Genomic DNA, 17,092 nt, shown 5'->3' with positions numbered 1-17,092 from the left:
AATGAGACAAGTGCTATCATCTCCTTCCTAATAGAAGCTAAAGCTCAGAGAGTGTCAAAAATGTACCCAGGTAGCTCAGCTAGTAGTATGTGGCAGAGCTGGAGTCATGTGGAGACCTGCATGCAGGTCTGTGGCTCTCTTATGTATCACTCTCTCTCCCCACCCATAAATCAATTCCCTTGGGCCTTCATGAATTGAATGAAGCATGAATTACTTGTGAAGCAGAGAGTCTCTTGAATTCATCTGTTTTCCCACTGTCCAGTTCAGTGTCTGCTTGACTCAGAAGTGGTACTCCAAAAATGTTTGTGGAAATGAGAGGATGGATGGATGGATGGAATGAAGGGAGGGAGGGGAAGGAAAATGGATGGACGGATGGATGGATGATGGATAGAAGGTATGGATAAAAGAGAAGGATGGAGGGATGGGTGGATGGATGATGGATGGATGAGGGCATGGAAGGGAAAGATCCTGAAAACCGCTCCTTGACAACCTTACCCAAGGACTAGGGAGATGGGGCTTGGAGGAGATTTAGCATCATTTTGACCTTGCAACTACCTCCCAAGGACAGTCTGCCTATGAACCAATCACATCTTCCTTCCTCCCAGGAAGCCCAGGACCCTTGGGGCAGAGCTCTCCCAGAGGTAGGGTCCTGCCAGGCCAGCAGCCAAAATGTTCACATGGGTCCCGGCTCCCAGGCAGCAGCTGGTAGAGAGGAGGAGACATGAGGAAGACTCATTCAATCACGTGATTTGTGCTCTCCGCCTCTGCAAGGGCTACTGTGATTGAGAGTTTACGTGTCTCTCCTCCTCTCCTCCTCTGCTCCCTTTCTTCCTCTCTTTCTCTCCCCCTTCTCCTCTCTCTCTTTTTTAAATCACTCCTCCCTGAATGAAGGGGTAGAATGGCCTGAGGGGTAAGGCAGCCCTGCCTGGGTGAGGGCAGGGTCAAGGGTGGAGTAGGGGCCTGTTTCCTGGAGGCAACCTTCCGTCTTAGTCAGAGGTGGGCCAGGACCTGGGGACCAGAACTCAGGTCTCCATATCTAGAACTGTCTTGGTTTACTTTTTTTTCAGCCCTGGTGTTGAGTGAAATCTCTTTTGAAACCACTTATCTGGGACCCCTGGGTAGCTCAGTAGTTGAGCATCTGCCTTGGGCCCAGGGTGTGATCCTGGAGTCCCAGGATCTAGTCCCACATCAGGTTCCCTGCAGGAAGCCTGCTTCTCCCTCTGCCTATGTCTCTGCCTCTCTGTGTGTTTCTCTCATGAATAAATAAATAAAATCTTTAAAAAAAAAGAAAAGAAAAAAGAAACCGCTTATCTCAGGTATCCTAACCAGAACAAACGAGGAAGAAAGTTCTGCTGCATGCCTTACACGGTGAGTTTTGTTAACCTCCAAAATAAAGTGGCCCTTGGATGGCTTGGGAAGTTGAAGGATAAGCTCCTGGAGAAGCAGAATGGCTCTATGGAATCCAACAAAATGTTTTGAGCTCCAGAAGACAGGAAGGAATAGGAAGGAGCTGAGCTGGAGGAGAGGGAGGAGGTGGGGGGGAGGCGCCCCCTCTCTACTGGAGTGGAGAACAGTGCAGGGGCTAGGCTGGGCCTGGCTGATGGGAATATATAGGACACACAAACTCATCACTGGGGGATTAAGGGGCCTAAGTCCCTCCACCCCTACCGTCCCTCACCCTGGGATTCAATGCAACTTTGTCTTGCTCTTGGGCGGGGGGGGTAGAGGGGGTGGCGCGGGAGGGCAAGGAGACCAGTTGGCTCTTGGACTGTACTTCTTGAGAGTGCATTTGCTTTTCACCCCCCGCCCCCCGCCCTTGCTGGGGCACACGGCTTTACTCTGAGGTGCAGGGAGGCCACAGGACACTGGGGGAGAGCCTGCCCTGGGCGAGGAGGTGGCAGCCTTGCATGTCTGTAGCCCCCCTATGTCTAGAGGCTCACAGACTAGACTCAAGTTCCAACTACAACTGAAGAGCTATGTGACTCTGGTCAAAAACTTCACCTGGTTCCTTATCTATAAAATAAAGGAAATAAGATGGAGTAAAGCTATGCTATAGATTTGTGATAAAGCAGTATGGGTCTGAGAGCTGCTGCTGGCCTGGCCGCCTGCAGGTGCTCAGAAATAGCATGTCCTTCTCAGTTTAACTTTGCTGCTTTGCTGGTTATTTAGAGAGGCCCAAACAAATAAGCCCACAAACAACCCTCCCAGTGGGCTTCCTAAGCTCTGAGCCCCATCCCCGAGTTTTATGGCTCTGTGCCTCACTCCCTTGAAGCTTCCAGATTCAGCAGACATTCCTTCCTTATCCCTAGAAAATTTTCCTTCCTATGGAAAAAGCAAAGGCTCCTGGCCCATCCAGGAATTTAGGAAGTGGCCTGTCCCTACACACCCCTTGGTAGGAGCCAGGTTAGGGATGTCATCCCAGAGGGCAGAGGAATAGAGGAAGAGTTCCTTATCTGGAGTTGCAAGACAGATGCTCCTGCCTAAACCTGGGCAAGAGCACCGTGAGAGACATGCCTAGTGGCAGCCCCACATCCTGCCTACACGGAAGAAGCCTTCATGCAAGTGTGCACAAAGAGACAGAGATTGAGACAGAGAGAGAGAGATACCAGCAGTGCGGAGGATCCCGTAGTGGGGTCAGCTGGGGCTCAGGCAGAGAGGGAAGAGAATGAGGGTACAGAGACAATGGGGTACAGAGACAATGGGGGAAGAGAGGGTGGGGGAAGGGAGAGTGGGAGCAGAGAAGATGGGGGGCAGAGAGGTTGGGGTACAGAGAGAATGGGGGCAGACCACCAATGTATCTCCAAAGCAGCTGCCCCCTGGGAATGACAAAGACCCCTAGGAGGGCTCAGGGCCAGGCTGGACCACCCTCACCCCTCCTGGGTCTCCCCTCCTTCCCCAAAGAGCCCAGCAGCCCAGGTTCTAAGCCCTGTGCTGGGTGGTTTATTACCTGCAGAAAGAAGCAGCTCTGGGATGTTTTAAAGCCTCAGGAGGCTGGGGATACAGGCCCATCTGAGGCACATTCCTTCCAACCTGGCTAAAGTCCAACAGGCCTGAGGAGTATTTATTATCTGCTGATGACAGCTCACCCTCCCCTGCCTTTTTAGCAGAGGAGTGAAGCCAACCATAGGATCTTAGGCCCTTAGAAGGACTTTCCCTCCGGGAGACTCCATTTACCATGAGGATGACAGCTACGAGCAGAAGGCCTCACAGTGTCCTAAACAGGGAGGCTTTGGCGAGTAAAATGATGGCCACTGCGTATCAGGTCAACAGGCCTAAACCACGGCTGCCCTGGCCAACCAGCTAGTGGGGTCCCTAGCACTAATCCAGCCTCCTGGGGTGGGGCCTGAAGGGCGAGGTAGAGCTGGGAGCCCCCTAATGGCCAATTCTGCGTCTGAGCTCCCGCAGCAACTACACCCAAAGCTGCCTCCGCCCCAAAGCCCAGGCCTGTCTGGCTTCCTTCTCTCTAGCTCGCTCAAAGGCTCACCCGGAGCTTCTGGTCACAAAAGCCCCCACTGGGTACCCAGCCACAGTGGTCACCAGGGACCTGAGGAGGCCCATAAGAGGTTCAGGAAGGAGCCCCTTCCCCCTTCCTAACTGGAGACCCCCAGCGGCTCTGGAGAGGCCAAGGTACATAGGGGTCAGAGCAGGGATCGGAGGCAAGGCCAGATTGGGTGGGGTGGGTTGAGGGAGGAGGGGGACAGAGAGAAGGAAGACGAACGTGAGGGCTGCAGGCCTGCCAGGCTCATAGAAGGTGGGCCCGCAGTGGGCCTACAGAGCCCTCCTTCCTGCCCACCAGCCCCTGCGGCTACCACAGGGGCCCACATGGGACTCTCCACATCCCTTGCTCCCCTCAGCTCCCGCCAGGCCGCCACCCCCAGCAGGCCCACCTTGCTCACCTCCCAAGGACCCAGGAAAGGATAAGCGGGCCTTCCCCATGCAGGTCCGTCCACCAGTGAATGGAGAATGTGGCTGCCGGTGCTTCCGACTTCCGCTCCCCTCACCACCACGACACGCTCACCCCTCCCACCCCGCGGCCTCCTCCGGGCTCCTGAGCAGCTCGCCACCTCACACTTCCTGCCCACAAGCCAAGCGCCTCCATTCCCAGGTCCACTGCCTCTGGCCCCCTTCCTCAGACCCCTGCTGCTTTGCGGCCCCCTACCCTCCAGGCGGCCCAGAGAGACGTGGTGACGCCCTCCTCCCCAGGCTAGGGCCCAGGGAGAGAAAGGGGAAGGTGCTGTGCCCCGGGCTGTGGACAGGCCCCACCCCCTTCCTCCCTGTGGTTCTGTCACCAGGTTCTCATCTCTGCCCCAGCTGGCGGTCCCTCGTCGCCAGGCACCCAGGGGACAGAGGAGGGCCCTAGCCTGGCAGCTTTTCTTTTTCCGTTTCTCACAAATGATATTGCAAACTGTGAAAGGCTTCTTTTCATACAGGTAATGGCGGTGCCTGACACACTTGTCTTGCAGCTACAAAGTGTCCCCCAGGAGCACCGTACTGCACTCCTCTCAGCTCCATTATGAAGTACTGCTATATCCACTGCAGACTGAAGGCAGGCTCGGAGAGGTGACACCACTGCCTAGGGTCGCACAGCTGGGAAGTCACACGGCGGAGGTTAGAACTCAAGAGTGTCTGACCACGAGAACCAACAGTCCTCCATTCCCCACTACTGAATTCCTGCAGGATGCAGGTCACAGCTGACCACGAGTGTGACACAGAGGCTGGTGGGGAGCCTTGCTCGCGTGCCATTCTCTTCTCCTTCTGTACAATCTACGTCTTTAGCCTCAGGCACCCCCAGCTTCATGCTGAGGCTCCAAAGCCCCCTCCCTGCCCCAAGCTCTGGTCTGCACAATTCCAAGGGCCCAGGAGACTTTGCCACTTGTGAGCCCCAGAATCAGAATACCTTCTGACCCAGGCTGTCCTGGCCCCTAGTTTAGAGGCCTATTTCCAGCTCTACCCCTCCTCTGGCTGTGTCCCTCCCCCAGAAGGTCAGGCCCACCAGGCCTTTCTCCACCATACTCAGAGCACCCAGGAGCCTGGAATTCTCGGCTTCCTGGGCCCATGTGGCATCATCCTACCAAGAGGCCCTGCATCACTGCTCTGTGCAGCCCTAGACTGCAGGGGGGTTGCGGAAGACAGGGAGAGGAGGGACGAGGTTTGCACCTGTGGGCAGGTTGCCCCCTGCAGGCACACATGGTACAGGGTGGAGAAGAGGGAGGGGAGGCTGGCCACAGCAGGGGTTGGAGGCCAGAAGTGGGCTCTGTATGGTAGCCACATTCAGGGGAAGCCGAGAATCTCAATTCAAATCTCAACAGGTCACACTATTAAGATGGGAGGTAGGAGGATAGACACACTTCAAAGAACACTTTGTCAATTGCAGTTCTAATTTTTACATATTTGAACACATCAGATGGGCCCCTCCACTGTTCATGTTCTGGGGCTAGCAAATGCTAGGGGCAGGTTTATCTCCTGAGTGCCTCAGACTCAATGCAATGCTAACCGGGTTTATCACCCCTACCCTCCGTTGCCCGTCCTGCTGTATTTGGGATCTTACAGAACTGTGCCCAGCTGTACATGCCAGAAACCCAAAGTCACCTCAGCCTGAATGCAAACCCTCCCTTGAGGCCTCTCTGGAACATGGCCCCAGCCGGCCAGCACCTACTCCTCCTGTGCTTCCTATGAGAGAAGCTGCTGACCCCTCAGGAACAGGACACAGGACATCTGTCCCCAGGGAGCTTCCAATCTAGTGACAGAGGCAGAAAATAGACAAGTGGCCTAGGTAATCTACATCTGATTGTAAACTGTGGTTACTGGGGAAGGTAGGGGTGGGGAGCCAGGAGGGCCAGCGGCAGGAGACCTGCAATGCTCGTGGGGACCGTTGCACCCTGGTGAAGGGGAGCCAGCATGTCTAATTCCTTGCCTAAGACTGGAAAGTTCTCCATGGGTTAAGGGGACAGAAAGCAAGCCAGTGTGGCTGGGCAGCTGGCTCAGGGGATAGTGGGAGGAGATGAGGTGGGAGTGGCAGGACCAGATGCCAGGGGGGCCTCAGCAGCCAGCCAGCGTGCAGGCTAAGCAGGGAAATGACAGGTCAGGAGCACTGCCATATTGGTTTTTAAGATCAACTACTGCCGTATGGATGACAGTCAAGGGCTCACAGAGGAGCAGGGACTAGCTGGGAGCCCCGGGGGCCCAGGAGAGGCGGGCTGGTGGCATGGAGGGGCTCAGAGAGGGCAGAGCAGAGGAGCAGGGGGGCTTGGGATACACGCTGGGCTGAGTGGATGGACCAGCTACTCAAGCAGAAGCAAGGTGTGAAGAGGAAAGACTAGTCAGGGGCAAGCCCCAGATTCCTGACTACAGCAACCAGATGGGTACAAATGGCATTTGCAAAAATGGCAGGATTGGGGAGAAGATCCAGAGTTTGCTTTTTCAGAGTTCTTTTTTTTCAGGTTTGAGATACCTGTGAAACTCAAGCAGGCAACTGAAACCATGCCTGGCAGGGATAGGAAGGCTGGGCTGCAGAAGTGAGCGTGTGTGAGCAGCAGGAAGGGGCTACTTGAGGGACTGATGGAGCCTACTAGGGACGAGTCTGCAAAGGAGAGTGAGAAGGGACTGCCAGGGAGGGGACAGAAACATGAGGAGTGTGTCATCACAGAAGACAAGAGAGGAGATAACTACAGAAGGAGGAAGTGGTCAGCTATGTCAAATGCTACTAGAAATTCTAGGAAGATAAGGAGCAAAGTGGCCATCCAATGTGGCTGCACGGGCAGCCGTGGTAGCCCAGTGGTTTAGCGCCGCCTTCAGCCCAGGGTGTGATCCTGGAGACCGGGGATCGAGTTCCGTGTCGGGCTCCCTACGTGAAGCCTGCTTCTCCCTCTGCCTGTGTCTCTGCCTCTCTCTCCCTCTGTGAGTCTCTCATGAATAAATAAATAAAATCTTTAAAAAAATGTGGCTGCACGGAGCTTATGGACAAGCAGAGGTTGGGGGCACCAGGGGCACGATGGGGGCTGAAGCCAGGCAGTCACAAGGTGAGGACTGATTAGGAGGTGAGGACCTGGGGTCGATGTCCCAGATCCCGATAACGGCTCTGCCCCCCACAGTCCAGCCTCTACACCACCGCAGTGATCCTGGTGCAAGCAGCTCCGGTGGCTACAATGCTGCTGGTCAGGCAGGGTGCCAGTGGTCCGCCTCCTCTGTGGGCTTATGAGTCCACATGCTCCCCACACTACCACCTCCTCAAGGGAAGGACCAGCCCATTCACCTGTGGAGCACCAAGGCTGTGGACGCCTGGCTCACGCATGCCCACGGCCACTTGAGTGAATGAAATGAAAGCTACTCGTCTCCTCCTTGATCGCATCAGGAGGATGCCACAGGCAATAGAATCTGTCCCTCCCTTTCCTCCCAACCAGTGGGGCGTATGGGGGGCTTGTATGCATGCATATGGGATGTGTGTTTGGTGGTGTGGGGGTGTTTCTACTCACAGCAATCTCCAAGAACAGATTCCCTGAGTGTACCAGCCACCAGCTCTCTTCCATCTCCCAGAGCTTTCAGCCCCTTCTCAAGGTTTCCAGGACTAAAACTCTGGAGGGAGGATCCCTGGACACAGGCAAGGAGGGCACCAACTCAGTGGCCATGTGGCTTGGATGGGGGCAGGAGGAGGGAACTGGCTTCTGCCCCAGAGCCCTCACCAGCACAAGCTTTGACCTACCTCCCCTCCCCACGCCCAGGGATTCCCCACCCAGCCCACCATCCCCGCCCTGGGGCCCAGAGGACACCCAGCCCCCTGACCTGACCACAACCCCTGGGCATGCAGCCTTGCCAGGCAGCCCCTTCCTGCCTGCCTGGAGGTAAGTGACTTCCTGTTTGCCTGCGGAGGAAGCAGCTCAGCAAAGGTACGGAGGTATAGCTTACGAGCTAAGCACAGAGAAGGGAATAGGGCCCACCTTCTAGGGGAGGAATCCCCTCTGGGGATTCCAGCACTGCAGTCTGCCCTCCTGAGAGGTGGAGGCATGAGAGGAGACGGGCAGCAGGGAAGGGAACAGGCACCTGACTTATAACTGCCCTTCACCACGCGCTGCCCCCCGCCCCTGTACTGACATTTACCCGGCCCCTTTACAAGCTGCATCTCTAATCCCCCTGAGGTTGTTGTATGAATGGGGTGTCATTACCCCCATGCTGCAGCACAGATGAGGAGACTGAGGGTCTGAGCAGTTACTCTGGCTGGATTTGAACCCAGGACTGCCAAACCCAAGCAAATCCACTTTTTGTTCTACCCCGTTGCCCCCTGCCTACTGCTGATGTGAATGAAGGAGCAGATCTCCTCTGCAAGTAGCAGCACTACTGACAGTGTAGCCTGAACTACCTCTCCCCGTTCGAAGCTTATAGAAACTCCTGAGCTGTCCTTGCAGGGACACCAGCCACTGGGCAGGGTGAGAGCTGGAGCCAAAAGTCCCTCAGTGGGTTCCTGTGTGGCTGAATAACCTTTCTGTTGTTTAGGCAGCTACACGTTTTGTCTTCCAGAAAAGGCCCTATTCCCTCTGAGCTCTCCAGCCTCCACAACCCCAGGGCCCCAGGGAGGACAGACAGGAGGATGCTTGCCTCCCTAAACATTCCTCTCAGGTTAGATGGGGATACCTGCACTGGTCTATGTGACTATGGGCCCCCTGGGGGTCTGAGCCAGGAGCTGAGGAGGGAGCACTGGGGGTGGTAAGGGCTTCCTTCCCCTAGAACAGGAGGGAGAAGTCTCTCAGAGGCAGGGAGCCCAGTCTAGTGGTAACACCACCACCACCGACCTCTCGACACCTATGTGGGCACCAGTGCTGCCCCTGGATTCCTGGAAAAAGGCAGGAAGTGATTATTATGACAGTGAATGACAAGCTTCTACCTCTTGGGCTTGGTTGCCCAGTTCCATGGGAGGCACAGTAACTTTGGGAAGGTGTTTCTACACTGCAGGCCCAGATGCCCAGGCCACAGCTCCCTGGCTCTCCTCTTCCTTGGGACTAGTCTGGCCCCAGCCTCTGTCTCCCAAGGCTCCCCTTCTCCACTCCCTCCCAACTCTGTGTCTTTGTAGATTGGCACCTTCCCTACAGCCTCTTGTCATGGGTCTGCCCTCCTTAGGCAAGCGTGGGTAGGATCCTAGCTATTTGCCTCTGTCTCCAGCCCACCCTTGGCACCCAACAGATGCTCACAAGCATCTGTTAAAGTACAAGAATATGCAGTTCTTCTAGTGGCAAAAGAGCTCACAACCTCAACACCCATAATTGGGAATTGGATAATAGATTATGGTAGAGCCCAGAGCCATATGGTGAGCCTCAGCCACCTTTAACTATCTCAGTTTTAGAGAGTATTTAATGCAGTGGAAAGATGCTCATGGCATATTATTAAGAAAACCAATTATACATTCATTATGATCTTAATTTTTTAAAAACATGTTTGTGTATTTAGGCAACAAAATACCAAAGCATTGGTTGATAGTGGCTGAACGCATATGGCAACGCTATACACGATTTAAAGTTCCTGATGCACTTTTTGGTATGTAGCTAAATTTTAAAAACAAGTATGTATTATATTTATCAGCAGCAAAAGCAATAAAGGCATTAGGAAATTAAATATGCTGAATTAAACAACAAGTGACGATTTCCATGCACTTCAAAGACTGGGATGTTCTTGACCAACCTCGTCCCTCCTTTTGGGTGGAGGCAGGGAGCTAGTATGCCACGAGGACAGTCTGCAATAGTGTGCACTGTTTTCGACCCCTCACTGTCACCACCCTTCAAGTGGCTGCCGGGGTGACCTCTCTGACGTCTTTGATGGGGACCTGTTTAGAATTCCGGAGTTGCTATGAAGATTATTTTAAGGTGAAGACATTTGAGATTTGACAGGGGCAAAAAGAAGTCTTCTCAGAGCTTTCTTTAACTAACTAAATGCAGCAAATTCTGGAAAATACAGGTCCCATAAATTCCTGCTTCAGGGTGGAGCTACCCCCAGAAGATGAAATAAAAATTCTCCCAATTCCCTTCTCCAGGAAAGATTATGGCCCTGAAGGACACTGAAAGATCACCCATACCCTAGAGACAAATGTGCTCACAAACCTTCTCATCTCTCACCTGTTTAAAAACCCATTTGTCTTTCCTAAAGAAACTGATCTGTTCTTCCCATAGAGGCCTTTTGTCTCCCTGCCTCCATCCCCCTACTAAGTTAGGTGTATACACTTTTAACCAGCTGCTTCTAACAAGCCAGCTGCTTCTCTGGTTGGGTCTCAGGTGCATGCCAAAAAACCTCTCTTGACTGGTAATCTTTCGTCAGTTTAATTTGCCTGTCCCAGTGACTGAATCTAAGAGGGCAGAGGAAGTTTCCCCTGGCTCCTACATGGCAAAGATTACTTCCTCCAGGATTCCATGAACCTAAGGCTGTGTTTGCCTAAGTAGGGATGCAGTACACATAATGAACATTTTTAGTAATTGAGTATTTATTTGAATATGCATTTTAAAAATATAGCTGATACAATGAACCTGGGCTGTCACAGATGTTGTTTCTTAGGGCCATGTGGAAGTAAATAATAGCTATTTTAGTTTCAAATTGTGTGTAGTCAAGGAAAAATATGAAATGAAATAGTATGGATGGAAAACTCTCCCGTCAAAAATCATGACAAGATATGTAAATGAGTAGACACTGTGTACTTTCACCTTTCTGAGCATTTACTTTGAAGAAAGAACTGGGAGTTACATATGATAATGCTAATTAGCCTTGATGAGTTGTCAACTGCTGAATGGATATTCAGGCTTAGGATTAGCAGGCATGCAAGGCTGTGGTGTTCCATAAAGCAGTGAACAGGTGTGAAGGACCTAGTGTAGGAGGAAGATGACACTTAGGGCAAGGCATTTCCTGGGTCCACCTAAAAGGCCCCAGACTTCCCTGGAGGTGCTGGGATTTAACCCTGCTCAGAGCCACAGAGCCCTGGGCTTCCTGGTCCCTTCTCTGTGCCAGCAGGACCTGATCCATGCTCTCTCCACTGCGGCCCGCAGGGACAGAGGGGTGGTCTGGCATGGCAGCTTCCAGTGGGAACAGCACCAGGGAAGCTCAGAGCTCATCCCTGGGAAGAGAGCCCGCACACCTGCACCACCCGAGGTCCTCTCCCTCTTGTCTGTCTCTGTGTGTCTAGGCCTCCTCTGAAGCTGCACTGGTAGACACCAGGAAGGCAGGGCCCTCCACCCAACACCTGCCCAGGCTCCCATGCTGAGAGGAGGCCTCCCTGAAGTCATGCAGCCAACAAAGGAAGAGTTGCAGAGTGTACCCAGCCTCCTTGGCTGGTTCAGCCTGTCCATCCACTTCTACTTACAGGCCTGCCCCAGGCTCTGGTCTGCCTGGGCCTCTCTGGCCCTACTCTTTCCTGGGGTGACCTCACTCACCTCACAGGTTCATCTCCCTCCCACCTTCTTGCTGAAAGCCGGGAGTCCTAACTGCCAGCAAGAATCCTCTAGCCCAATGAGCAGGAGTTAGATTCAGTAGCATGCCCCACAGTATGCCCACATGCCCACAAACACGCCTCCCCATCCCCGTGCCCAGTCTGCCCTCCTGGGTCCTGTCTGTGGTGTCACATCCACCCAGCTTTCCAAGTTAATAGCCCTGACACCAGCCCAGACCCTTCCTGACCCCAGTGCCCCGTCCTGCTTCTTCTCCCTCCCCAGCACATGCCACTGCCCTATTCTCACCCAAAACCTCTCTCACCAGGAGAACTGCAGGGACCTCCTGCCTCTCAGAATCACGGGCAGAAGGTTCCAGTTTTCCAGGAGATCACTCTTGCCCTTGAAAATACTTCCTGCTGTCTCTCAGCCCCTGCCTTACTCATGTTGCCATCTGGGAAGGTGCAACACTGGCATGTGAGACCCCCCAGTCTCTCCCAGGACCACACTTCCACATCCTGAAGCACAATCCTGAAGTCTAGGGGACTCCCTCAGTGTCCTTGGTACTTTGGCACACTGCTGTGTCCTCATGCTATGCTCTGGGTCATCTGTTCCTTTCACCACTTTCCATCTCTTAAATCCTCCTCAGCCTCCGAGGCTACTCCCATAATTTCTCCAAACCATCTTTATAGACCAAGCCACTAGCCAGAAAGAATCAGCTATTATGAGAATCCCATAATCCCAGCTAGGGAGCGCCAGGCAGCGGTTGGGAGCGACCAACCAAGTGCTCACACAGCACTCAGATCCATCTTTTTAACAAAATAGCTTCGGGCTGAAAACGTAAAAAGCACATGATTTGTAGCACAATACAATTTATGTAAGTTTGAAATACATGCCTATATAAGTCAACATCATCTATTTCTCTAGAATACATCCAGATCCCAGAATAAACCTACCACAAATATCTCAAGAGTGGCTGCTGCTCACAAGAAGGGGGTGGAGGGTGCGAGGGGGCAGTCGGTGGTACTAGATTTGAGGGATGAAGAAGAAATCACAACAAGACCCCTGATAATTCAATCACAACAACAAAAAGGCAAAAATCCAATTGAAACCACCAGCCAAGGATGTGAACGGTCCACAGAAAGAGAAAGACCAATAGCTAAAAACAGGTGTGAGACATAACAGCACTCCCTATAAAGACTTATTAAAACGACAACGTGGTGCCAGTTGTTTTCATCTGTCACATTGGCAGGAACAGGTTGGTAACACACCAAGTTGGTGGAGCAGTGGGGAAGCAAGCTGTGTCCGAAGTGTGTCACACTGTGCCCCTGGAATGCAGGGCTGACAGCATCGACATCTAAAATACTCGTTGCTCTTCAGTCGGTAATCCCACGTTTATTCATTTCCCCTGCTGATATAGTCACAGAAGTGCACGGACCCATAGGTACACGTGTGCTTGCTGTCACAGCAGACACACACAAAACCGGGGAAAACCACCTCAAAGCCCATAGAGGGCCGGCTAGAAAAACAGGTTGCACCCACTCAATGGGACATTGCATGTATATTTAAAAAGGGTGAAGTATTTCTTTATGTGCTGAATCAGAATAAGTATCTTAAGTAAAATAATAATGATGATAATAATACAGAACTGAGTATTACTACTATTTGTGTAAAAAAAAAAAGAGAGAGAAGTTATAGATACTTGGATGCTCCTTTGCAAACAGAACACATCTCTTTTGAAATAGTATTGAGAAATTGCCTCCGAAGAGGAGAATTGAGGGTCAGAGCACAGGAGGGAGAGGGAGATTTTCCACTGTGCATCCCTAAGGGCTGATAAAATCCCTAGGGTACTACACACACAGGTAGTACTTTTAAAAATACTTTCTAAAGAATTTTTAACCCGTGCAATATTATCTTAAAAAGAACAAAAGAGGTGGAATGTGCTTCTAACCCCTACTGTCTCCTCTAACCATCCCCTGCTGTTAGGCCCTAGGATCTCTTGCTACTGGATTCCTCTCCTTTGTGGACAAACATCCCTTCAGCCAAAACCTCCCGCATCCCCTCTCTGTCTCTCAGTGCCTGACTCTAAAATTGTGCCCCTTGATGGTAAATCCTGACTCTTCACTTACTAGCTGTGTAAAAGCAGGCAACTGTCCTACTCTGGGTCTCTCAGGTTTTTTTTTCATCTGTGAAATGGGACAGTACCTACCTCACAGACTTGCTGTGAGGATTTGTGTTTGCACATAAGGTGCTCAAAGGAGAGGCTGGCATAAAGTATGTGCTCAATAAATGTCAATGATAAATGTCTTGTTTTCCTTTTAAGCCTAAATGAGTCACCTAATTAAAGACTGAAAGGTGATTGGAATCTTCCAAGAAGGCAAGTTTTTCTCTCCATATCCAGTTTCCAGAGATTTACTAATTTTTAAAAGCTTGGGATCTGTTTTACCACTTTAGTTCTCTTTGTGTGGCCCCATGATGGTTTTCCTGATGGATACTGGGTGTAAGAAAAGCAAGTGACGCCCCTCGTGCTAAGACACATACTCTCCATCTCTAGTGATCACCTATTCCCCTGCTCACTGTAAACCATGAGGCTTGACCCTGGGTTTGCAGAGAATATGAATCTTCCTGCCACAGCACCTGGGAGCATCATCTGCTTTCTTTAATGCCTCTGGTCATCAGGCTGTGGCCACACCTGAGGAGAGCCTCTGAAATGTCTGCTTGCCTCCCAGAGTCACACTGGCCTCTTTCCTATTCCTCCAGCCCATTCAGCATGCCCAGCATGCTCACCTTATTTATGCCTCAGGGCCTTTGCACTTGCTATTCCTGCTGCCTGGAATGTTCTTTCCTCAGATAGTCACATGACTACATCTTATCTACATTCAGGTTTCCACTAAAATTTCATCTCCCCAGCACAGCCTGTCCTGACCACTCTACTGAACACAACGGCCCTATGATCTTCCAACCCCTTAAGCTACTTTCCTTCTCTTAATAGCACTTATCAGATACGACCTTAAAATTGCTGTTACTGTTGTTTATTGTCCATTTCTCCCACCAGAAAATGAACACCGTGAGGGGAAAGACTATATTGTTCGCTGATGTATCCTTAACACCTGGAATAGTGCCTGGAACATATGGGCCCTCGGTAAGCATTTGTTGAATGAACAAATGAGCGAGTGAACCCACGAAGCCTGTCTTCTGGGGAAGCTTAGAGTTCCGCCTTGATGTAAGCTCCCCAACAAGTGTATCCTGAGGACTCCAGAGAGGAGCTACTCACCACTTATCCATTGCTCACTGACCCCTCAGAGGCAGCTCAGAAGTCTCTGCTCATGGAAACAGAGGACATCCTATCCTGAGCCCCAGAGTTTTAGGGCCTGAAAATTGTACCACCTTCCTGCTTCATTTAGAAAGCTTGTACCTTGGCAGCCTGGGCGGCTCAGTGGTTTAGCACCTGCCTTTGGCCCAGGGCATGATCCTGGAGACCTGGGATGGAGTCCCACATCGGGCTCCCTGCATGGGGTCTGCTTCTCCCTCTGCCTGTGTCTCTGCCTCTGCCTCTCTCTCTCTGTCTCTCATGAATAAATAAATAGTCTTAAAAAAAAAAAAAAGGAAAGCTTGTACCTTACCTAGCTAAGGGCCAATTTCTCTTGTCTCACCACCATGCCCGCGACCAGCCAGTTTCTTTTGTTTTAAAATATGCTCTCTGAAATAACGTGATTCACCCACTTACTTACTTTCTCTCATACAACATGTATGTAAACAAGAGCGGCTGCCAATGCCTACATGCCTGGTTAGCAGTCAGCACTCAGCAATTATCTGTTGAATGAATGAATGAATGAATGAATGAATGGCTCTTCGTCATAGGCCCCACACAGAGAAAACACCATGTCTGAAAGTAAAGAATGAATCATTCTGCACTATCTGCTATCAAACCTTGGCCTTGGTGTATTTCTTATGCAGAGGGGCTCACAGACATCCAATTAGTTGCTAATTACATTCAATCAGCTCTGGGCTGGGCTAATGAGGTTCAAGGGCAGGTGGAGTCCCAAACTACTCAGGCCCTCCCTTTGATACTGGCCTCCTGACCTAGCATGCAGGCCACAGACACAGGGGTCTGGGTGAGTGCACCGACCAGAGAAGCAAAATCCATCCTGCGGCATGGAAAAAACCCAGCAAGGAACGCACATTCCTGGCTCCAGCGTCCCAAGAAAGGGCAAGCTAGACTCCATTCTAGGACCAGCAAGGAACGCTAGAGGGAATGTGAGTTTGTTAGTTGAGCAGGCACTGTTTACCTTCCCAGGAATCTCTGATGTCTTCTGGCCAGACACATCGAGATGGGCCAACATCCACGAGGGCAGGGAGGGCAGGGAGGGCAGGGGCCACCGCGGCACAGGGCAACGGTCATTAGCAGCGAGGCCCTGGAGTCACCCGGCGCTAATACCGGGGCGCAGATCCAGCGGGCCCAGCTGGAGGAGCCCGCGGAGCAGAGCCACCAGCCCAGCCCAGCCCAGCCCAGCCCAGCCCAGCCCAGGGCCGGGGCTGCCTGGCCCAGTGGGGCACCGTCGCACTGTGCGCCGTCCCTGTCACCAGATGAGGCCGGATTCCCAGGGCGCCGCTCGCTCTCCACCCTCCTGCCGCCTCCTCCGTCCGCAGGCCCCCTGGACCTGGGCGCAGGGCCCCGCAGCCCCCGCAGGTGCTCCCGCGCTCGGCGCGTCCCGGCGCACGGCCCCCGTCGAGGGCGGCGCGGGCGCCCCGGCCCGGCCTCCCCGCGGGCCCCTCCCCACCGCCCGCCGCGCGCCTGCTCCGGCCTCCCGCCGGCCCGGCGGCCCCATGGCGCGGCGCCCGAGCGCGGGCGGGAGCGCGAGGGCTGCGGGCGGCGGCTGCGCGGGCCGGCGCGGCCTGCTCGGGCGCTCGCGGGAGGGCCCGGGTTTCCGGGAGGGCGGGGAGGGGCGGGCTGGGGGCGAAGCCGCCCGACTGGTCTGACGGCGGCGGCGCGGGCCGGCCTGCGCGCTCGGGGGCGGGGGCGGGGGCCGGGGCGGGGGCCGGGGCGGGGGCCGGGGCCGGGCCGTCCGCCGCGGGGCCTGTGCCTCGCCTCCGCCTCGCCTCTGCGCGCAGACCCCGGAAACCGAGGCCGCCCAGACGTGCACGCGCCTCGAGCCCCCGCGCGCAGCTCCGGGTCCCTGCACGCCCGTTGCTTGTGTTTCGCGGGCGCGAGGGAAGCTGCGTGGTCCGAGGGCAGCGGTGCGGCTGTGACTGCCGACTTCGGTGTGCTGCCGCTGGCCGCTCTGCTACTTGACGGCACGGTGGCCAAGAGTTGTGTTTTGCAAGGAGCGTACTTTAGCGGCCGTGTCCTCAGACATCGGTCGACCTTGGCGGGCAGCTTTTAGTTTTCAGGATTCCACTTGATGGCTCTCAGTTCCTGGTTTCTGTTTCTGTGGCTACGTTAAGGCACCGTATGTGAAAATCAATCCGGGTTAAGGGATTCCTTATCTCCGACATAGCCAGTGATGCGTAGCTCTCCCAGAGACTGGCCCCCGGGGGCAGCCCGTCTCCTCGTCTGCTGCTGCCTAAAACGGAACTGACCAGGCTCTCCTGGAAGGAACAACAGCTAATGTTTATTGTGTTAATTATGTGCCAGGCAATAGCTCCCTGTCTTAGCACATGCAATCCGCTCAACTACCCAATGACGTAGGCAGCTTTTC

The 17,092-nt window shown here is 53.4% G+C and overlaps 1 protein-coding gene across 4 annotated transcripts in view; it reads right to left on the bottom strand.

Annotated features, from left to right (window-relative positions):
- Positions 1–16,153, bottom strand: part of PSD4 (pleckstrin and Sec7 domain containing 4) — a 35,272-nt gene extending 19,119 nt beyond the window's left edge. For 2 of the 4 annotated variants that reach the window (XM_055327383.1, XM_055327386.1), the window contains exon 1: positions 15,683–16,153. The gene's annotated coding sequence lies outside the window, so the exon portion shown is untranslated. Of the gene's footprint in view, positions 1–3,896; positions 3,918–7,472; positions 7,588–15,682 lie in introns of those variants that run through there. The other 2 variants (XM_055327384.1, XM_055327385.1) reach the window with 2 other exon arrangements.
- Between the last annotated feature and the right edge of the window lie 939 nt (positions 16,154–17,092).

This window comes from Nyctereutes procyonoides, unplaced genomic scaffold (assembly GCF_905146905.1).
Source record: "Nyctereutes procyonoides isolate TBG_1078 unplaced genomic scaffold, NYPRO_anot_genome, whole genome shotgun sequence".
NCBI classification, from domain to species: Eukaryota; Metazoa; Chordata; class Mammalia; order Carnivora; family Canidae; genus Nyctereutes; species Nyctereutes procyonoides.
The sequence above is the reverse complement of the archived record's forward strand: the minus strand, read 5'-3'. Positions and strand labels throughout refer to the sequence as shown.